The following is a 20,610-nucleotide window of genomic DNA, read 5'->3' as shown; positions in this document are numbered from 1 at the left end:
TGTGGTATCTGAGAACCACCAGTGACAGCTCTCGTCAGCTGTCATTCCTCTGGCATGACACTCTGTACTCATATTTGAGACTATTCCTACTTGCTAAGATAATTCAAGGATTTTTTTTCCACTGAAATTTTTATCTCTGGTTATCAGTTTTCATATTCAGAGATAAATCTTACCTTAAAAATTTCAAAGGGAAATTAACCTACTGCTTTATTCCTAATCTTAGGAAGTAAGAAAATAAATGGAGTAAAATACAGTAATGAACATAATTAAAGGGTAAACAAAAAATTCATTAAAAAAACAAGTGTCAAATGCTCCAAATTCTTTCTTAGCATAACATCAATACACATTTTTACTTCAATCTGCTACAGGGAACATCTGATTACATGTTTTTCAGTATAGGTGTGCTTTTTAACTTAGCATGTGAAAATAAATAGAAATTAAGATCGATAATTTCTATTCATGTTGTGCTTTTCTTCTTTCTCCCTTTCCTATGTTTGAACAGTGTGGCAATAACACACACTTGCAATTGCAATCAATTAATCTAATGGCAGAGAGGTTTATCTTAGCAGTCTGCAAGCAGTGATTTTCCTGCAGGGCTGTGGCACAGAGGGTGAAGAGAGCCGAGCCACAGACTCTGCTGCTTCAGTAAATTCCTTCTATACAAAGAGACTAAGCAGCTCAGTACTCTTACAACACCTTTCCTCTCCCTTTCTAAAGGCTGACTGTGTTTTTTTAAGCAGGGCCTATTCCATTACCAGCTCTCCTCACAGGCATGGCAGAGCCTTGTTTCACAGAGCTGCACCCAGAGGAGCCCACAGCACAATACTGCCAGACTCAGCAAAGCTCTCTGTTGTACATTTAGGGATTTAATTGCCACTTGATTCATGCCTGTCAATTCACAGAATCATCTGGGACCCACAATGACCATGAAGTCCAACTCTTGAGTGAATGGTCCATATGGGATCAAACCCACAACCCTGGCCCTTTTAGCACCATGCTCCAACCAACTGAGCTCATCTCTGAAACACAGCATTTCAAAGTAACCCAGACACTATCAAAATGACACATCTCTGTGACAGAGATCTGACTTCAATCCCCAAATAAACATTTCTGCTGACCCCATAGGGCCCTGAGTTAAATCCATGGCACCAAAGGTAGCTTTTACTGCAGAGGTATCTTCAGGTTTCTGTACAGTTCTGTACAGGCACTAACACTGTTGTGTAGGCTCCAGCCATCTTGTCAGCACAGGCAGCCTTCACTGGCAATGGCATTGCCAGGAAGAGCTCAGCAGCATCAACCCATTTGTTTCCAATTGCAGCTCAGTTTAGGTTGGCCTGAAGGGCTTTCAGCTTACTGTGCAGAGAAAAACAGGCTATTATCTGATTTTTAGTGTCTAACAACAGCAACTAGATAATTGAGCAGCAACAACTCATAATTCTGATTAATGTTAAAAGTTAGTTTTAGCTCCTAGTGAGGCTGATGGCAAATGTGCAACTGAAAATCCACTATGTGAAGACCTTTTTGAAGAAGGACAGAAGCCAAAAGGAATAACAAAATCTTTACTATCACTTTGACTTTCCCCTGCAGTACTGTGGAGAATCTGCCTCCTTGCCCAGAGGAGAAATTGAAAGCAGAAAGCAATGCCTCTCTCCTCCCCTGCTAGTGCCATAAGAAAATGGACAGGCAGCTGGCTGCCATTCCTTGTCACAAGGGCAGTAACCGCTCTCAGATCATATGGTCTTGCCTTCCCCTAGCAGGGCATTCCCAGTAGCAATTTTAAAATGGTTACAAAAGACTGATAAATGTTGAGTCATTTCTCTTGAACAGTGTGAAGAGCAATTCTGTAAGTTCCTGTATTTTTCACACAGAAAAAATTCGTGAAAACCTCATTACTTCATTACAGAACACATCGGGGAAAAAAGTATTTCCCACCTTACCATCCATGCACATCATATCTGTGTGATGTAGGTGTGCATACACTGCTGCACTTGGCAGACCTGCATACAAGCAATAGGCCACTCAGTGTGCAGTCAGGGGCAGAGCCTGGCTCTAGAGCAGGCACTTTGTGCTCTCTGATTACCAAAATACCCTGATAACCAAAACTGTCTTGCAAAAGAACCATGCCAGAACTCTGGTTGCTGCAAAGATGCATTTTGCTTATTTTAGAGCAACCTGGTAGTTTAGAATCTAATTTCTCTATATTTCCCCCATGTGTTTACACAGAAGAGTACTCATTTAATTACCAAAAGCTACACAAATACTTCAGTGTGAGGGAGAATAACACCATGAAAAGCATTATTAAGCCAGACGACAGAAGAAATGTATTAGTTCTGTATTATCATATAAAACACAACACACACTTTGTAACTAGCAATTAGTTGTGGTTTAACCTTGTCCAGCAGCTACACCCCACACAGCCCCTCATTCACCCTTCCCCATGGATTGGGGAAGAAAAGGAACCTCTTACAGTGTATTCTGTATTCAAAGTTGTGCTGCCCTCCAGTTTGCTAAGAAAATCTGTGAAGAGGGAAGGAAGGAGGCAGGGAAAGAGTTTAAGGAGTAATGGCTACAACAAATTGAAGTATTTTATATCTGCATGCTTCCTACCTTTTCTTCTTCTTACCGATACTTCTATCTACCAGCAATATATCCCTGCAGTCCCTTTGTACTGTAAACCCTGTACTGTACTCAGGGTTTACACAAATGGAGAGGCTGTTGTAGAACATGCTGACCTGCTGCACCATAAGTAGAATAGCATTATATAAATATCTCATTTTAAGCTTCCATGCAGCTTTTAAGATTATTCCCATTTCTAATCACAGAAAATCCACACAGAAGTTCAAAATCCCTGGTCTGGGGACTATCAGCACATAAAAGTAACCATGGGTACTCATGGCAGCCTAACACAACTCAAAGGAATACCCTTGTAGTAAAGTTTCTTAACAGCTCTTAAACAGATGTCACATTTATTCTACATGTGTAAAGAAGGCAGAAATGCTGAAAAACGTGGCACCAATATACAAAAAATTTATGTTAACTCACATACAAAAAAAGCAAAACTCAGCAGTTACTTGGTAGTCAATGAGCCAAAGGTAGACCAATAAAGGAAAGCAGCAAAGTATTTTGCAAAGAGAAAAGGATGTCAAGGTAAGTAGATTTGAGGGTAGTAACTGGTCATGTCCCTCCAGGCTGTGTTAGAGGGATGGCCAGCAATGCTCCCCCTTAAGATCCATAGAAAGGACAGACAAGAAGATTAGACCTGTGGAAAATGCTTAGTATCAAAAAATGCAGGCTATGTGAGTATTTAAAAATAAAACATTAACTTAAGGGGCCAAAAGTCAATCAGTGCCAAAACTTCAAAGGAGAAATCTGAAGGTGAAAGAGCAAAGATTTCTAGGCAGACTACCAGAGAGAAGCATGTGAACGCCTTAGGCCAGGCTTTGCCAACCATTCCTGGGCTGGGGCTGGCTAGACCTTCCTTAAGGACAACAAGGAAAGGTACTTCTTGCTGTCAGAAGAAAAAGTTATGTACGTAACATGGAGAGAAATCCATGCCATGAAAATCTCAAAACATCTGGGGTGTGTTCGAAGCGCATAAATACAAATACTGAGAGAATGTTATTGAGTAAACATTATTTGCATGCACACCCCCACATCTGACACAACTCAATATCCATTCCTAGTCTTCCCCTCCCAAGGCAAAGATGTCAGTCTTAACCATATTTCTGTGTTTTCTATTTATGTTTTGATTTCAAACTAAAACTTATATGTGATCAAACATGCTACTTTCACAAAAAAAAACATACTGTGTATGTGTCTTCCCCAGGTGCATTACTTTTAGTCCAGGTATAGCAGTTTAAATGACCTTATCCACAGCCAGCAAGCTGTCTCATTTACACAACTTATCTTAATTTTAACTCACAAAGTGAACATTAGAGAATTGGATAAAATATGCAAATGGTACCATTTAAATCCCCACAGTAATGCAAACACAACCATAATAGCTGAAGTATTCAGAAGTGACATTTACTTACAGAGAATACCTTTTAAATCCAATAACCATTTTGTTAGTTTTCTTGAAGTGGTAATCTCCAGAATAATCATAAGAGATCTGACAACCATTCCCTTGAAAAACACACAGTTTCTTTTCTTTTAATGACTCTACATGACAAAGTTTTTATTCTGGTAACTTCAGAAAACCTCTGTGAGGAGCATTTATAATCAGTGAAGAATCATTCAGGAGGCCTATTATTCTTGAGACCTCCACATACTGTTTTTACTTGCACATGCAGGTAATTTAAAACATATTTAAATCTTGAAGTAAGTGCAAGTAAAGCACCTGTTTAACTGCTGCTCTGTCCAGGACCTTTCTTCAACATGTGCCTGGATTTCTTCCTGAAGTAAGGTCGTACAGCAAGATGCATGCTATCCATGATTTTTTTCCCCCTCTCCTAGGCATTGATCTTGGAATGAGGTGAAATATCAAAAAAAGGGAAAAGTTAATTTGCTTGTAATGGCAAAGTAAATACAATTAATATATGATGATTTTGTGTTTTATTTCAGGGAACATTTGATGCTCAACATTCCAATGTCTCTGTAAGCTTCAAAGCATTCAAGGGTTAACTGTGTGACTATCATACTGTCTTGAATTGGGCGATTACATTGGGCAATTACAGAGACAACACAGCAAAATTATAAAAAGCAATAATGCAGTCTTTCATCTTGCATCCTGACAACAGAAATTGCTTGAGGTGCTGTACAGTGAGGGTGCTCATTTGTGGACAAGTGTGAAATATCTTGTCCAGGTAGCATTATGCTGGTCCTGGGCTCCTTAATTTTATTTTTTTTTTAATACTCTTCATGGCCTTAAACCACTGATTTTTTTTTCTGCTGCATAATAAAAAGATGTCAGGTGCAGCTCTGCAAATTCTTACTTCTGGGTGAGTTCTCATGACTCCTGTTTTGTCACTTCAAGCTGTCACTGACTTGAATGGAGCTATGCGAAATGCATAAACCAAGCACACCTGTAAGTCTTTGCAAAACTGAGTCCTACAGGAATAAATCTGTTTTAAATCACAGAAACATCTCCCATAAACATGACTTTGAAGGCTGAGCCACTCATATTCACACCTGAAACAAGTAAATAACCAGAGATATTTGGAATACCATTTTGCAAAGTTTACGTTAGGAGACTAAGCCTTGTTCTGTGAAACTCCATTTCTCACAGTCTAACAATTTTGCTGGCTGTTGGCAAAGCTTTTTAAGCACTATAAGACTCTCTCACCCCACAAGCTTAACCTGATGTTTAGAGACCTTGACAAATGCAGACTCTTTAAAATATTTAAGCTGATGTTGGCTGCAGGCAAGTCTTGTTGCATTACTACAAAAATGTTTAATGAGAAATTAAGTCCATTTGGTTTACAAAGCATTAATGAGAATATTCATATGCAAGAACACTCAGCTTTACAAATATGACCTGAATCCTCATTCACTTCACAATTGTTAGCATGTTTCCCAGCAAAGACTGAGTGTGAAGTTTCCTACTAAAAAAAATGAGAAGCGTTTAAAGTACCTTTCTTCCCTTGCATTCAACACAAAAAATGATGAGTTGAGTCCATATGTCAAAGGGCAGATAACTGCAGAATACTGAATAAATCATTTTCACTCTTCCAAGGAAGCTCATGTTTTCAAAGAGATTCATTTATTTCAAATGAAATTTTAAACTAAATCATAATATTTCCTTCTAATGGAAAAAGTTTCATTACTGATGGACTGCTGTGTTTAGTTTTCTTCCAGCTGTATCTAATGGAAATAAAGAAACCATGCCTACCACCACCTGTTTGCAGTCAAATGCAAAACTACCAGTCAGCTGCCTTTGATCAGAATGGAAATTGCAGAGCTTCCAGATGACCAAAGAGCCAAAATACTGGTTACAGCACTAAGTTCAAACCAGCACCCCAAACATTTTGCTGACAGTACAAGCCTAGATGTTATCACCAAAACAACCTAGAGTTAAGTGCCTACAGCTCAGCTACTGGGTGGGAGAGGGCTCTGTCCCTAGCTGACAGATGGAGCTGGAAAGGAGGCACTCCTGCCTCCCCCCGTAAGGAGCCTGCAGAGTTCCCTGAGGCTCTTCTGAACTTAACTCCCCTCAGGGGCCCAATTCACTCCTGATATTCACAATACACCTACCATGTGATGATGATATCTAGGCTCAGCAGCACAACAAGCAGCCTATATACTCCTTTGAAAACACAGCTAGAAGAGGGATATATTAATAGCACTGTCACTCTCTGCTTATAAAATGGTAGAGGTCAGGCTCTTTGCCAGGGAGACCAACATATTTTGCCTCTCAGAGGAGTGCTCCAGCTGTCTGTTACCAGGCTGCCACCAGGAAGAAAAGAAAATGAGATTCAAAGAGTGAATATGTAGGAAAAAACAAGTCTGTGGCTAGGGCATTACTCAAAGAGATGCAGGTATTTCAGTTCAGCTTTCTGCACCAGGAATTGGTCATTGTGCCCTAAACAATTATTAGACATAAAATGCATAAGCAACACCATGAACAAAAGAAAATTTTTTCCACCCACTTATTTTCTTTACTTCTCCCAGCTCTTACACTGGATGTGACAGACAACACAAAGAAAATTTCAGTTCCCTTGAAGTTGCAAAGTAGAGCTTAAAGACTAACTAGGAAATTAGAATAAAATGAAGGTACCATTATCCTTAAATCCACCTCTCTAGTTAATCCTGCTACGTTTCTGTCAGTCACTGAAGTAGAGAGTACTCTAGGCAAGATTATTGCCTACAAAAGATTGAAGTTTGTTCCATATGACCAGATTTAAAGGATATCCCAATATAGGATCCAGACTGAGAACTGTACTGGGACGGAAGTAGCTTTGTTTGCAACAGGAAACACAGGTCAGAATACATGGTAGCTACCTTGAGGTAATTGAATCTAAGGCTCTAAAGTAAGATGTTTCAGCACAGAAGGCTGGTTACTTTAAGGTATTCCAAGAGAACATCTGGATGGATTCTAAGTATGCTTTTGGTGTAGTGCATGCTCACAGGACAATTTGGAAGGAGAGGGGTTTGTTATCAGCACAAGGTACATCAATCAAACAAGGGACACAAACCTTACACTTATTGGAAGCAGTACAAAAAAACAGCTGAAGTTGCAACTAGGCACTGTAGAACACACCAGACAAATAAAATGTGAAAATGGGCCAAAGTGTGGAAATGGCTTGGCTGACAGGGAGGCTAAAGAGGCTGCAGAAAAGGCATCCACATTTTGGTTCTGCAACAAGAGATTAGTCTACCAGATATTAAGCCAGAATATAGTGCAAAAGATTGTCAGTTAATTGAAGCATTAGAATCTTGATTTTGCCCCAGTGGATGGGCAATCACCCCTCCTGGACAAGTAATAGTTCCCAAGACAATTATGAGAGAAACAGTAGACAGAGAGCACCAGTTTACACACTGAAGTGCAGAAAAGTCTTTGAAACACTTTAGAAAGATAGTGACTAGCTCCAAGATGACTGAAATTGTATATTCAAAGACTCAAGGCTGTACAGAACTGCATAGCCTTAGATTATCTGCTTGCTAGCCAGGGAGGAATGGGTGCTATTTAGGACAGGAATGTTACACTTACATCAGTAATGAGTTTGAAGCCCAACACACAGGACTCATCCCAATAGAAGTAGAAGACTAGCAGAAAGAGGAACATTCGTCTTGGCAGGATTGGCTTACTTCATGGCTACCAAATTGGAGACTGCTACAAAATGCACTCCTGGCAGTCACTGTAATCATTGTAGTAAGTGTACTTGCATGTATTGTGATTCAATGTTATAGACGCTGTAACACTTGGTGCTAGAAAATGAAATATTGAGACTTGTCTGAAAGAGACACAGTCTCAAGAAAAGGGGGGACTTGACAGACAACACAGAGAATAGAAACTTTCAGTTCCCTTGAAGCTGCAAAATGGAGCTTGAAGACTAGCTAGAAAATTAGAATAAAGAATGTAAAAGTAGACACACAGGATGTTAAATGTAGTTGGAAGCAGTGGATAAAGAGAATATGAGGAACCTAAGTGGGTTTTGTGGCAAAGTTATATAACAAGAAACAACAGTGCATCCCCTAAGTCCAAGACAAGGTCATTCACAAAACTGGGGGCTCTCAGTAAATATAACCACTTTAGACCCCTTTAGATGACCCTCTAGGACCATAAAAGGACTTCCAGCAAGAGGCAGAGGCATGTAAATTAGTTCTAGGAAAAGGGATGTTTATGTATTAGCTAGGAAGTACATAGTAATGAATGTGTATGATTACATGGATTTAATACTGTTGTAAAGTTTCACAACACACATTCGATCAGAGGAAAAATCCTCCTAAAGTGTCCAGCACTGTAATAAAGAATGCCTGTTTTCTAATACTTCAAATTGTGTTAGAAAGTTTATAATCTGGACTATGTCTATATCAGAGGGCCCAGCTCAAAATTCAGAACCCTGCATAACTCAGCTGGGGGGCTGTACAGTCATAATTTCCCCAAACAAATTCTTTGCAACGAATCTCTTCCCTTGCCATCTCCCCTCTATTCATAAGAGTACATTCACAACAGCACATTTTACAGTAGTTTCCAACTACAGCTGAAACAACAGAGACCTGTTCTTCCTCTGCATGTGACTGCACATATCAAACTGTTTGTGAACAGTTAATGAACAATTGTTAAGTATGTGTCATTTGTTGCTTTGACCATGCCGGGAATGGTATTTTCTCCTGTCTCGTAGAAAGCTGATTTAAATTCCATAGGTGTAAGCACAAGCTATTTAGCCATTCTGCTAATCTTAGTATGCCAGGTACGTCAGAAAAAATGTGGATTCATCCGCATGTGTGAATTCAGACGTTTAAAATACACTCATCACCATGCACTTAACAGCCACCTTTTCCAGCGTGCCTCTGTCAAGGGAGTGCACAAAATGCAGTCACTACAACAAAACCTATTTATTTTCCTTATTAAACCATTTTTGCTTGGAGACAAGGTGATAAAGTTGAATAGCCCTCTAAAATTTGCTAGGTAACAGAAAGACTGTTTAATCTTTGCAGACTCCTTTGTAGAGAGTTTGATGATTCTTTTGCATTTTTATATCCCTTTGTACACAGGCATGTCAAAGGGCATTGTTAGTATCCACAGACCTCACAGCAGTTTCACCAAACCATGAAATACCTTTGCTTCACTGGGCTGTATATTCTATAGACAAACAGAAATCAAGAAGTCAGAAGACTTTCACTTGGGTGCATCAAAAATACAAAGTTGTGTGTGACCAGAATAATGTTCAAAGCCCCAAAGTCAGTGAAGACTCAGTAAGCGTTACAATTTTCAAATTATAAACCAATCTCAACAAAATGCACTAAAATGGATCTCTGAAATAAAGGCATGTAATTATTGAAAAGTGGAAATGCAGAGGAGACATTGCATAAATATGGCAGGAAACTTAACGAGTATCAAAGTATCTGCTTAAGGAAAGCATAGTATTACATATTCCTCCAAACTGCATGTGCACTAAGTTTGAAGAGTTAGATTTTTGACATTATTCCAAACTGAGTAATTCACTCACCTCTCCTGAGCTCACATTTCTTAGAAAATGCATTTTGCAGTTCTGGGAAATGACTACTTATAAAGTACAGCCAAAGCACTGAGACATCTAGGCAAAGCTGGGATCACTTAAGATTATACAGCACCTTCCACAATAAAGAATCTCTCTACACTCTCCAGCTTGTGTCAAAAACCCTTCAAACACCAGCAGAGTTAAATCACCTCTGATGCAGAGCCCAAATCAACTTTGCCTAATTGCTATACAAATGAGAATGAACATAAATTTAATTAAGCAAAGTGAACCAAAATATCTATTTCTGTTGAAGTAGCATCTTTAAATAATAATGATATCCTTTTTTTCTCATTTGTAAAGAAAGAATAGACATACCCTGCTAACAACCCCCAGGAACAGGGTTCACTCAAAATTAAAACTTAAGTGGAAAGGCAGTTCCTGTGAAGTCAGTAGCAACAGGGGCTAAACAAACCAATAAGTTTTAAACATACAGCAAGAAATTATTACCATGCCAAGGTAGAACTTGAGAAAGAAATGCTGTAGTTACAGCCAGAAATTTAAATATAGGTAAGGATGGGGAAAAAACAGTTTAAAAATAAATAAATAAAAGGGACAAAAACCAGGTGCATACTCAAAGAAGAGGGAATGGCAGAAGTGCCAAGGAAAAATCATCAGTTAAGGTGTCATGGAAAGTTAAGTAGAAAATATACCATAAATCATCTTATCCTGCTACAATGCTGAGTTATCTCTCCAGTTGTCTAAAGGTAGTCTTTTTGTTAGAAAGACAGGACAAATAATGATTGATAAAATAATGATTTTGCATTGATCCTCATGAAAAGCCCCAAGAGGGTGAATCAACAAAACTAGTTCTAACTGTGAAGTACAAATGTAGGCCAGAAAAGAAAACAGGTTAAAGATCATTATGGATGTCAGTAGCATTCTACTCAGTGTGCCTTAATGAAATTCACTGAAAGGTATTCAAGGAAGCATCTGGTTTATACATTGGGTCACCAGGGCTTGTTTTTCATGTTTTCCACTTCTTGAGATTTCAACAGACTGTAAAAAACAAACAAACTCCTTTTCTTCCTTCAAAAATGGGGGTAACCAACAAAAGTAAAAAAATTTCATCCAGCTTGGGAACTACTTAGCAAATTCCTAGTGGTACTTGGGAACATACTATGAAATAGTAGCTTGTGCTCACCTTATCCTTAGGACTGAGAGCAAACTAGCTAAGAAGTAGCATTCAAAGAGGTAAGGGAGCTTCAAAGAGTTAAATAGAATCATCAATGCCAAACTGGCTTATTTTCCCAGAAAAACCTCAAGAAAAAAACAAATCTGTCAGTTAAAGTCTAACCAGCAACCTAAAGAATGTCACAGTAAGATAGCTAATTTTAAACTGAATTATTCACCAAATGTTGAACAAAGCATTTAAACTGCTTCAGTATTCAATAACTGCTACCTCTCAGCAACAGGATGCAAGTACCTCCCTGTGGTGAAAGCTCCACACGTGGGAGAGAATCAGACAGTACAAAATCCCCCCCATCCTACTGCACTTTTGCCATGAGGTAGTGAAGATGACAAAAAAAAAAAAAAAAAAAAAAAAAAAAAAAAAAAAAAAACAAGAGCACAGGCACAAACAAACAGACAACATCCCACCACACTAAAAGCAAACATGAGGCTCTGCACCCCAAACCATGGGTGATGCTGGATGGTGGTGGAACATTTGTCCTTGACACCGGCCTCAACTGGAAGGCAGTAGGCATCCACTGCTTTCAGCAGTTGATTTTCCACTGTCTTGCACAGAGTGGTCCTTCACTGGAAAATAGCTTTTCCCGGTCACAAGCCATCACCCACAAGGGTATCACTCAACTTGGAGAGCTGCAAGCTGAGTGCTATCCAACACTTTCTACCTTCACACTGCAGCAGGTCTCTGCCTCCAAGAGCACCTTCCCTTTCCACAAACAGGTTACTTCAGAAGGAATATGTGGGGGTACAGCATCCATCAGCTCCTGGCTGAGACCAAAAGCTAAGAAGCAATGGAAAGGTACCTGAATTTCAGGTGTACCCTCACCAGTGATTTGAATCTTTGCCCTGAAGCAGACTAGAAATGCTCAGCCAGTTTGAGGAGCAGTCTCCCATTCTCCCCTACCTCTTACCTAAACTTCACAATCCTTGGTTATGAGCTCAGACAGCGGCAGAGCAGATCCATATGCATAGGATTCATGAATACAAAAAAGCCAAATGTAATTATGTGGGGTCAAGCACGGTGACAAAATCATGGAACATTTTCTGTTTACAATGCAAATGTTTTGTTTGACAGCACTACTGCAGAGATTGATAATGATGATCCATCACTACAGTACTGTTTATTAATGTTCAGTGAGAATTAATGTGAAGTTGAGTGGGCATAAAATGATACTTTCTCATCATTACTTGCTTGCACATTTGACCAAGCTGCCTTCACTTGTTTCTCACCTTTTTCTACAAACTAAATATCCTCTAGTCCCACAACAGCAGTCCTCTCCATCCTCTTCTTGTGACCATCTGGCAATTCAATGATTATCTCAGTCTCCATTCTATCCTGTACAGTGAGAACTAAGATGAGTTTATTTGCTCCTAAAAGAAAAAGCCAGATTATATTTTCTTTTATTGTCAACAAGATTTTTTTCATCAGTTTCAGATGGATAAGGATCTGGATTAGGTACTTGTTTTCATTTCCAAGTACCTTTTGCTATACCCCTAAAATTAGCCAAATGAAATATTTTCAAAACGTGAGGACTGAAGAATCAGAAAGATTTCTTGACCTTTCACAGTTACAGAGATTATGCTACAATTAACTGCTATTTCAAGAGAAAAAAAAGCATTGAATAGTTGTATGTCTTTACTTCCTTTTCTATATGTATTCACACAAATGCTCTGCCTGGATCCTTGCATCTTTTGTGAGGTTTGTGGATGCAGGGGTAGGGTCCATCAAGAAGAGCACACATTTAGCAAAGCAGCAGGATAAAACTATATTAATTTACCACTAACTTAGCCTGGAGATTGAATCTAGCAGAGTGAACTTGCTTAACAGATATTTCTTTCCATTTGAATGCTAGTTCAATTTCCAGAGCACATGCATTAAAGGATTTCCATTTTATAGTTAAAACCAATGTTTCCTACATTAAAAACTCTTCACTATAAAAACCAAATACCACATACAAGATACAATTATTTTCTCATCTCATATACTGGGCAGAATAACTGCACATAATTATGACCTGGCTGAAGAGTTTTCATCTTCTAAGCCTTCCTGCATGTTTTCTCTTACTATGCTTCCACAATCTATTGCTATTTTTACTTGCATATTTATTGAGAAGTAATTATCTCCATAGGATAGAGAAACCATCAAGAAAATACAGTGCAAACTAAACCACAGTCCTTAACATTAAGGCTGCCAGTTAAATCCTCTTCTGAGCCCAGGCATGGTACTAACTTTGCAGCTAAGCTGTGAGGTATCAGTGTTAAGCTCCAATTTTCCTTAAGAACAAACATTCAGGTACTGTTCTCTGCATCTCAGACTCTCCTCTGCACCTTTATGGGACAAGCTGAGTTTATGACACAGCCTCCTGAGGTAATCCCTCTTGGACAGCTGTTGTTCTTTCTTGCACATCACCTCTCCTCCAAGCTGGAATGCACAAGCTGCTGGGGCTGCTCCTGAGATCTCAATAGGCAATGGCTTTTCTGCTCCTGACTGGCATGATGGGAAAGACTGGAAATCAAAGGATCTGAACACGGACTCACATAAGCAAGCTCCAAAATCCCTTTAAAGCTATAGGGGAGAGCATAAAGCCAGTAGCAGTTGGTGTTACAACCTCTAAAGCATCCAGTGCTGGCAGAAGTTGAGGATTTCCAGCAGGGCTGCTGCCATTCAGAACTAGAGGCGATTTTTAGCTCCTAGTGTAACAACCATAAAGAATGAACAAAAGTGAATGCAGGCAACATTTAAATTATAAATTGAGTTTTACATATAATTCTAGTTGTGTAATATGCATTTTCTCATAATGATAATGCCTGTGTTCAACAGGATCTTGCACAGGGCAGATATACAGCTTTGCTAGTTGTATCTGAGAAAGAAAACCTGTTCATAATAGCCATACAGCATTTTTTTAACCTTGCTAATAGAGTTCAATATTAAATCTGAGTACATTCTATGATGGTAGCCTAGCTGTGCTTCCTGAGACTCTTGTTTTGCTGAGTAGGTAAAGTTTAAATCAATAGCAAGGGCATTCTTCTCCATCTTCTACCCTCAGCTGCCTTTGCTATGCTTTTTCACTTTCTAAAGGAAAACAGCAATATGAAAAAGCACCACACATTTTAACTCAGAATTCTTGAAAGGTAAAATGATCAAGAAAACATATTTATTATCAACCTTTGGTGTTGTGAACCAAACATGTGGAAAATTAACATCCCAGCATTATTTCAGGATCACTTCTAGTCTAGTCATTGAGATTCAGTAATTAGGAAAGCATTCTCTTTCCACATTCCTTATAGCAAGAAATAAAGCAGCAAAGAACCTTTTGTTGAATACAAGTGTTTAATCTTCTCTGTACATAATCCAAGGATCAACAACACCACACAGCCATGTCACACTCTAGGTAGTATCCAAAATCAGGCAGCAGCCTGTACAGAGTGCTTGATATGTGAGACAAGCCTGCCCTGTCCATGTTTCAAAATTTTCTAGTTGATAATGCTATTTAGGTTTAACATTTTGCCAGTTCAGACAAAATCATTACAGTACAAACCCTGTTCTGCCATTACTGGCTCTGAAAGCCATTATGTGAAGGAACAAGACAAGTGATGTGAGTACAAACCAATGGGGTACTTAAAATCTACTAATCCCATGTTAGGCACAGACCTGTCTTGCTTAATCGGATAGCATGTATATGCTTAACAACAGACACATGTACTTCCATAATATGTAGAACCCAAACCTTTTCAAGTGATCCAAGGCACTTTCCACTCATATATTCACCCTCTTTTTAAACAAGTAATAACTGACAGCACTTTTTTCTGTTTCTCACAGGCTCCTGGACCGCACATACAGTACCTTTTTCCAACATACTCACAGCTGCAAGTTTGTCTCTTATTTGCCATGCCTGGAGGACTCTCTAAGAAACTGAACCCCTTTAGGAATACCACTCGCCAAATCTAAAGCACACAGACTGATCCAGCACTTAGTGCAAAGTATTCAACTATCCCATCCCTGACTCTGGAAAAGGTCACAAACTAGGACAGCATCGTGACTTGCACTGTGCAGTTCTACCATCCTCAAGACAATATGCAATGCCCCTGACCCAACATTCAGCGTATCTCACACTTCAGAAGTAAACCAGTAAGCCCAGGGCAGGGTTTTACGAGGCTACCTTGGTTTCATTTCTGAGGAAGTCTTAGTATCATTTTGCCAGGTCACGCTGTACTGGGCTCTAAGGAGCACAGCATGGCCTGTATCATTCCACTAACTCCATGTGAATTTCTCCATGTACATGTGAGAGAGAAAAGGAAAGAAAATGTCCCGGGGTTGATTTTATGATGCTGGTATCCCCATCATCTGTCTTTTTGCACAGAAATGGGTCTTGTAACTTTAAGCTAGGCCCAGAGAGACAGAGAGAGAGAGAAGGGGGAGAGCACTGGTATATTTTTGCGCTGTATTCAAAACATAGGGATAAGAGTTCAGCTTTTTCTGAGCTCAGGGCAGTGCTCTCTGAGTTCTCCACTGCAGAGAGAGAAGTGAGGAGTTTTTCTTGGTTTTTTGATGGTTTTCCTCATTAGCTACAGCAAGAAAGGTTTTTCCAGGGCTGTTTTTTTTTCTGGAATTGTTCAGCTTCTCTCTGGTCCAGAACACCAGGACAGTCACCGAGGGGCTCCTCCCCACAAGCTGCTCGGCAGCCTGAACACCGGGTCTGAGCCCCCGAGGAAGTGAAAGAGTCTGAGCAAGCTGAGCCACACCCCACAAAAGGACTCTCCTTCTCTGAACCACAGAAGGACTTTCTGAATTTGCCATCTCTTCAGAATAATGAGACGTTTCATTGTTTAATAGTATTCACTTTTTCATGCTTGTAAATGCTTGTTAAACAGTTTTTTCCACTTTTCTCTAAGGAGATTATCTCCTGAACCAGTTGGGGGAGAGGGTGCTGAATTCTGCCCTTTAGGGAAACATCCCTTTGGGAAGTTCCCTTCCAAATTTGTCCCAAACCAGGACAGAAGAGAATGTTTTACTGACAGCACTTGACTAGTTCACAGGTAGGCATGAAGTACTGCCTCTCATTTGTGTTTGCTGCTGGCAAGGGATGATCACATATGCAAAAAATCCAAGCTGTCAGACATTCTCTACTGATCTCTATTATAATAAGAAAATAATTGCTTGACTTGTCCACCTTCAAATCCTAGGCTTTCTGCAGTTATGATTCTGAAATTAATAACAGAAATACCATGGCTAAACAAACTCCCCAAACCACTTCATATAGACCCGAAGTTTTAACATCAGCTTCATCTAATAGCTAAGTGATTGAACTCACACTTCAAAGCAAACACAGATAAGGATCCTTCCAACTGTGCTGGCACCATTTGCAACATTTGCAAGCACCCCACTTCTGCTCATCTGAAGGTTTCCGAAATGGAGAGAAGATTGTGAAAAGAATTCAATGTGGAGATGAACTGCAGAAGGAGAAAAACCCAGCATACTCTTTTGTTTCTTTTCAGCACCATTTTCTTCTTATACAACTAAAATACGAGACTCAATTTATGAAAATTAAAGCAGAGTGAAGAAGGAATGAGAGACAGAAATTAAGTGTATCCTAGAAATATGACATTTGACCGATAATGATGGAAATGGATTTACTATCCATATGGTAATTATGTTTTTAAATTATATCATAATTATTCACATGCAACTGACCTTGCCATGTCTAACTCCAAAGAACTGCATGTACAGTAGAAAGAACAGATTTTAGACTGTTTGCAAGCTGAAAGTTGATTATGCTGAAACATTGCATACTGAAGAATAATGTGTTCTGACCCAGTGAGAATGGGCTGACTGGAAACAAGGCAAGACACTAATTAAAATCTGTGCAGCACCTGGAAATTAGAAAGTGATTTAAGTCCAAAGTGCCACTATTATCAATGTATGAACATATATCTCTTTGAGGGTGATAGAACATATAGGAAGAACACAACTAGTAGTTTTTTATTCTCTAGACCCTTCAGCTCATCTATGAATTCTCCACTGTCTCATGCTAAAGGTTTTTTCTAACAAATTTCTAGACTTTTCTAAAGAGATATTATTTTCTTCTGCATATTTGGGAACATTACTTTCAAGGCAGATAAATTACCATGTTGCAATCAGTCTTAAAATGCATAGGAAAATACCTTTTAAATATGCAATCTGATCTAATGGGGTTCAGTAAAGCTTCCTGTACACTGATGCATTAAATAGATACATGGAAAGCCATATTAAGTCAGATACCAAATTAAACAAGATTTGTCATAACTGTCGTGGTTAAAATGCAGATTCTGTTCTGTCACACAAGAAACTTATACTGAATGTCATCTTAACATAGTTTCTTCTCTGCAAACCATGTGTGATTATAGGATACTATATCTATTCAAAACAATACTCAAAAGGCCTCTGTTTGTTCCAAAGTCAATTTCAAGCACTGGTAAGTGTTCTCTATTTTATTTGAAACAGTCTGTGCTTGTTCAAACATTGTTGCTGTTCTACAAAACCTCTTATCCTAGACTGATCACTACAGTATCTGAATGCAATCTGGTTGTGTCTTTAAAAATCAAAGTATCTATGAACAAACAAACAAACAAACAAACAAACCCACAAAAAACCAAAACCGAATCCACCATACTCTGTGGCTTGCTCACTCATCAGGAAGAGAAAAACGTGTGTGCAATACAGCACAGCAGTATGGCACAAAGGGAGACTGCATACATTTTCCAAAATGGTGATATCATTGCCCTTAATTTGGGTAGATGCTCACTATCAAGATGTGACTTTATTACAAAATGAATTAAACTCCTGGAAAGATCCATCTTCAACCTGCATGTAGAAAGATTCATTATCTTTGAGGGTTAGGGTTGCTGACTCTGGTTGGCCTCCTACATCTTCACAATGAAATCTTTTGTGTGTCTCAGCCCCACAGGGCCCAGAATTTGAACTTGATTAGTACTGAGTGGGGTAGAAATATACAGAATGTTAGTGGCCCATGGTAGTGAAAAGAATTCAGTATTCAATACCAACTGGACCGTTCCATGAACATCATCACACAGTGGCACTCTATCCAGGAACAGAGGTTCTCAGCAACAGAAGTTTAAAAAGGACAAAGCATTCTGTGAATGTCACAAGGTTTCAAGGACATACTACATTGTGCTGATGAAGACAGCTTAAGCTAGAGACTATCAAGATTGTCTGCATGGTATAAAAAGCAATCAGTGAAAAAATTCAAAACACTAAACAAAAATAAGAAATGTTGCCCCAGAATTTAGTTCCAAATCCTGTCCTGTCCTCCCCTGACATTTGAGTCATATAAGCCAGTACTTGCTTGCACCACGGGAGGAAATTGCCTATTATATTTCCCATTATACTTTTGTAACTATGTATGAAAATAGGGATGCCATCTATAGATATGAAACATTGCATAATGACAGCCTACAAACATAATATGTCACCAGAGGAGAAAACAAAGATGACAAGGAGGTTGTAAACAACCTAAATCAATCCATTGCAAGGATAATAAGAACCATCCTCAAAGTCACCCTTCCAGGGGTAAAGCCAATTGTTCATAATTTGTTACTGCATCTAAACACCCTGGGAGGCAGAGAAACATGCATCACCTTTGGCTGCCAAAATGAGCAGAGCTTGCCCCCACTATCCCACTCAAACAAGCCACAGCACTGAGTAACAGTGGACAACTTGCATGAACCACAGAGTTTTACATTTTCAGTACTTCCATGTGTGTTTGATGTGTCCCCATAGCTCAATACCGATATTTTTAGAGAAACCTTGAACTGCCCATCAAAGCACAGGAACACTTCCTATAGGATGCCATGGAATGCAGGGCAGGATGCAGGGATGTAAGAAGTGCTTTCAGGTCAATCACAATGCCATGTATGCTGTCCATCCACCATCCATGTATGTTCCAGCCACCTACATGGAGATTAACAAGGGGAACTTTTGGGATGTGAGAAAGCAGAGAAAGCAGGGGAAAATGGCAGGTAGGGCTGACTGATATGGAGCAGATACTGTAATTAGTTGGAATTAATGGTCATCCTTGCTATTGCTGTATTTTATCATCACCATCAAGAACTAGTCCAAGACAATGGCTAGAGAAAGACATCACAGCACTAAGCAGGTGAACTGAATGGGCAAACTCAAAAGTCAGGAGTGGCAGGAATTATAAAAGTTAGGAAAAAACCTATCTGACTTAGAATGAGGAAAAAGAAAGGCAGATCTAACTAACTGCTTTTCACAGGTTTCAGTAATTTTCCTAAGAAGTTTTCATTTTTTAGACAAAGAGCCTCAAAATGTGCGAAAAATCTAAGGCAAAATTTGATATTGACAGCAAAGAGGTATAAGATGGTAATGTTGGCTGCCTGAAATTGTCTATCACATATTAAGGAAACATGGTGCAATGCTCTTTTTTTCCCCCCACAATCAAATCTTACTACATTTAATTTTTTACAATACTATTCATGAGATGTACACTGCAAATCACATTAGAAAAGTTTGGTATCATACTACAAAAGGTACAAAGAAGTACTGGAGGACTTCCCATGCAGTTTAACACAGAGAGCTCTAAAGGAGCTGAAAGACTATGAAAGTTTCAACCTCAGTTATGTATAGAGTCCATAGTAAAAGCAATGAGTGTGAATACTGAATTAAACTAACTTGAGCTGATGTAATAATTGCTTAAAAGCTCCCTTCTTTAGGATATGTTGGGAGGTTTTAAATGACCAATGTAACTGTAACTAATAGATTGAGATCCGCATACTAAAAATAATGAAGTAACATAAGACCAGCCGGAGAAAAAATCCTAAATTAACTTATGAATCCTACACAATTCTTTTGAAGCATCCACAGTAGCTGGGGATGCAGGGATAGGGAGATTGTCTTCTTTGTCCAGAACATAGTCCCACAGGCCAGTGCACAGGCCTCACCATACAGGAACTCTGTCTCAAAACAAGGATTTAGCAAGCAGATACACAGGATGGCCTAAAGAGCCATCATAATATGTAGGATGAATTGAGCCCCAGCAATTTAGATGTACAGCATTTTTTTTACAACCAGACTACTGAAAAGTGGACACCACAGCTCAGTGCTCCTGAAAAAAAAAAAAACCTATCCCATTGCACCTATTTGAGAGGCGCTTACAGCCAAAAACCTGGTTTAAGTTCAGACACAAAGCCATAGCCTTCAATGTGTTGTGTTAAGAAAAAAATAACATCTATAGGCAACATATTATAGAGTATTTTTACCTTCACACATAGACACCTATTACTGCAATGTTGAGTAGGGACATCAGTTTAGGTAAGATGAAAAAATACATGGTCCTGCTTTAACAGCAAATGATGAACATCGGCTGAGGAACAATACTCTTATCTAAATCATCAACTATTTCAGAATAGCTCTTGAATAACATGAAAAGAGATTTTCTGAAGATCTTTCCCAAGCAAAGGTTTTCTTTTCCCAGATCATAAAGGTAGGATTGGAAGATCCATTCATTTTTGCCTTTATTTAAATAATTGAGTCTGTCAACTGAAGTGGTTGTGGCAGTCTCCTGCCAGGGATGAAAGACAGGGTGATAAGCTTCACATAGCTAATTACAGCAGCAACCATCCTAAATCCTCTCAGAATCTGTTTCATAGAAATATCACTTTTCTGTGGAATAATTACCTCTTACATGCCCAATCCTATTCCTGACATGCTTATTTTAATGCTCTGACATTTTAATGCCATCTGCCT

General features: G+C 39.0%; 1 protein-coding gene across 2 annotated transcripts in view; it reads right to left on the bottom strand.

Moving 5' to 3' along the window:
* HHAT (hedgehog acyltransferase) overlaps positions 1-20,610 on the bottom strand; it is a 145,961-nt gene that overhangs the window by 74,365 nt on the left and 50,986 nt on the right. The gene's annotated exons all lie outside the window — the stretch shown is intronic.

Source organism: Zosterops lateralis, assembly GCF_965231275.1.
Source record: "Zosterops lateralis genome assembly, chromosome: 3".
Classification (NCBI taxonomy): Eukaryota; Metazoa; Chordata; class Aves; order Passeriformes; family Zosteropidae; genus Zosterops; species Zosterops lateralis.
Note: the sequence above shows the minus strand (reverse complement) of the source record. Positions and strands in the feature narration are given on the sequence as shown.